The following is a 3,191-nucleotide window of genomic DNA, read 5'->3' on the forward strand; positions in this document are numbered from 1 at the left end:
GAAAGAGGTCACTGTGGGTGGAGGAGAGTTGGCAGAGGGAGAGTGGCCATAGATGGGGTGGAAGAGGTAGTTGGGGCTTGGTCAGAGGCTTTGTGGACTTAGGTAAGGAGTATGAATTTTATCTAAATAGAAGGCTTGAAGCAGGGGAATGATGTGACCTAATTTAAGTTTCTAAAAGATCATTCTGGAGACTAGGAGGAGAATGGATTTTAGTGGGTAAAGGTGAAAGTAGGGAGACAGGAGGCAATGCATTAGCACAGGCGAGGGATGATCATAGTAGTGAGGACATAGCAGTGGAGATAGAGAGAACTCTGATTCACTTGTGTTTTGGAGGAGAGGCAGCAGGAATTGCTGGTGGATTCGACATGAGGTTAAGAGTAGTGACCCCTAATTTGGGGTCTGACATCACTGTGCTCACAGACAAATGGCTTATCTGACCTTACCTCTCAAGCGAGCTGAATACCTGAAGGATATAGTTCATTTACTATTTGCTTTCTCTACAAAAACCTGACCACTACATTTACAATGAAGTTGTCCATGGGCAAAGCCACACACACACATCTTCAGAAAGGCCTCCAGACAGCCTTTCAATATTGATTATTGAATTGTTGTATGTTTGCAATAATGACTACAAAGGAAGTGTATCTTCAGTCTTCAATACAACTGAGAGAGAAACCTACCGTGTGTGTTCATAATAACATACACAACCAACACACATGCTGTGACTTTAAAAATCAGTTGAGACCAAAAATTAAACTGTAGCCCATACATTTCCAGATTCTTTAATTGCTCCCATAGAATTTAACATACAGAACGGGTCTTGTTTATAATCACAATGCCCCAATTTAAAAAAAGATAAAAGTTGTTATTTCTATTGCATAGAAGAGTAAACTGAGGTGCGGAGGAAATAAAAGATGAGAGCTCAGCAAGTGAAATATTTTGCCCAAAGATCACAAAGTAGTCCCTGGTAATGCCAGACCTCCTGCCCTTAGTCAATCCCATGCTCTTTTCATGATTCCATAGGCTTTCCCATAAACCACTACACTATTTATTGAACATCCCTGGGCCCTGAAGAGAGAAGAAAAATGAAGTTCAAAATAAAAAGACTAATTGAGACCTTAGTAGAGGCACTCAAGCCAGCATCCACTGAACTGAGCACACCTGAGAGACAGCAGGCAAGATCCCTGCTGTGGATGGGTCTAGAGTCAGGGAGTTAGTCATTGGGCAGATATTAAGCACCAACTCTGTGCTGAGCATTGTGCTATGTGTATGTCATCTTTGTATGCCTGACATACAAAGATGAACCAGGCACAGCACCTGTTTTTAAGAAATTTGACTGCCTATAAGAGAAAATAAAACAAATATATTCAAAAAATGTTAAAAGCAAACAAACAAAAATGACACTATAGACTGGGTCTATATCAACCCAGAATCATCCATCAGTTTCTTAAATTCATCTTTTACTTATGTATTTATTTATTTATTTCTCACACAACTATATTTATTGATTTTTAGAGAAAGAGAGGAAGAGAGAGAGAGAGAACTATTGATGTGAGAGAGAAACATCAATCAGCTGCCTCCCATACGGGCCCAAACCCGGGATGGAACCCGCAACCAAGGTATGTGCAGTGATCAGGAATCAAACTCACAACCTTTTGGTGCACGTGACAACGCTCCAACTAACTAAACCACCCGGGTAGGGCAGTAAACTCACCTCTTAAAACTGGTTTGTTTGTGGGGGTTTTTTAAATTAGGTGGGTTATTTGGCACTTTGCAATTGAAGAAAAGCAATTGTTTAATTGTTTTTACCTTTATTAATATTCCTAATAACTATTGCAATTATTCATGGCCTCACAGAGTTATAATTATTTATACTGACAATAAGTGTCAGACAGCAACAGCATATTAAACACTAAAAGTGTTTATTAATGATCGTGGCAGTAACAGGGGAGCCAAGCCATGTAAGGTTAATCAGTGAACTCTTCTGAGAAAAAGTGACTTTTAATCACACTGAAGGTAAGAGACTTGTTTGGCAGAGAAAAAGAGGAAACAATTACTGCATACTGCCAACTTCTCGAAAGTGTCAAAACATGTTTTGGTTTTTTACAGGAAAAAGAATAAGACTAGGGAAATTTTGTGTTCAGTGGAAGCCTGCATTGCCTTTTTTTATTGAGGCATAATTGATAAATAACATATTCATTTCAGGAGTAAAATATAATAATTTGATATTTGTATATTTGCAAAATGATCACCACAATAAGTCATTAATAACCATCACTACACATAGTTATAGAATTTTTCTCTTGTGATGAAAACTTTTAAGATCTACTCTCTTAGCAACTACCAAATATGCAATATAGTATTATTAATTATATTTGCCATACTGTACATTACATCCCCATGACATATTTATTTTATAACTGGAAGTTTGTACCTTTTGACCCCTTTTCCCCTTTTATTCCATCACCGCCACCCACTCCTCACCTTTGTCAACCACCAATCTGTTCTCTGTATCTATGAGCTTGGTTTTTTTGTTTTTGTTTTGTATTTTAATTCCACATATAGGTGAGATCATATGGTATTTGTCTTTCTCTGTTTGACTTATTTCACTTCATACAATGCCCTCCAAGGTCCATCCGAGTTGTCACAAATGGCAAGATTTCATTCCTTTTCATGGCTGGCTATACTCCATTGTGTATACATACCACATTATCATTACCCATTCATCCATTAATGGACCTAAGGAGACTCCTCCATTTGTCTCATTCCAAATCTATGGGAGCTATTTTACCACTCTGTAAGTTACATATACCTGCTAGCAATACAAAGCAATTCTGGTCTATAGACATGCAAGTTCTGTCCTGTCCAGAAGAAGAGCAATTGACTTCCCTCCTCCCTCTGAAAAGACAGTCTTGCCACCATTTTCACATTTATTTCAATATTCATAGCACCATTTATCACATATAGTTCATCCTAAACTCACCTGGTAATTGGGGTGCCCATCTGTGTTAGTTAACTGGTTTCATATTTTAAAAAATGAACTTCTGTCTTATGGCAGGAGGTAGTTTTGCAGCTGGGAACCAGGTGCCTGGGGAAGTGGAGCTCCTCCTGCCCACAGCTGCTGGGAGATGGGGGCACTGTCTTCCATGGATGTTTACATTTATAAGGGACTGACACACTCCCCTTAGCCC

This window comes from Miniopterus natalensis, chromosome 11, assembly GCF_054644295.1.
Source record: "Miniopterus natalensis isolate mMinNat1 chromosome 11, mMinNat1.hap1, whole genome shotgun sequence".
In the NCBI taxonomy this organism is placed as follows: domain Eukaryota; kingdom Metazoa; phylum Chordata; class Mammalia; order Chiroptera; family Miniopteridae; genus Miniopterus; species Miniopterus natalensis.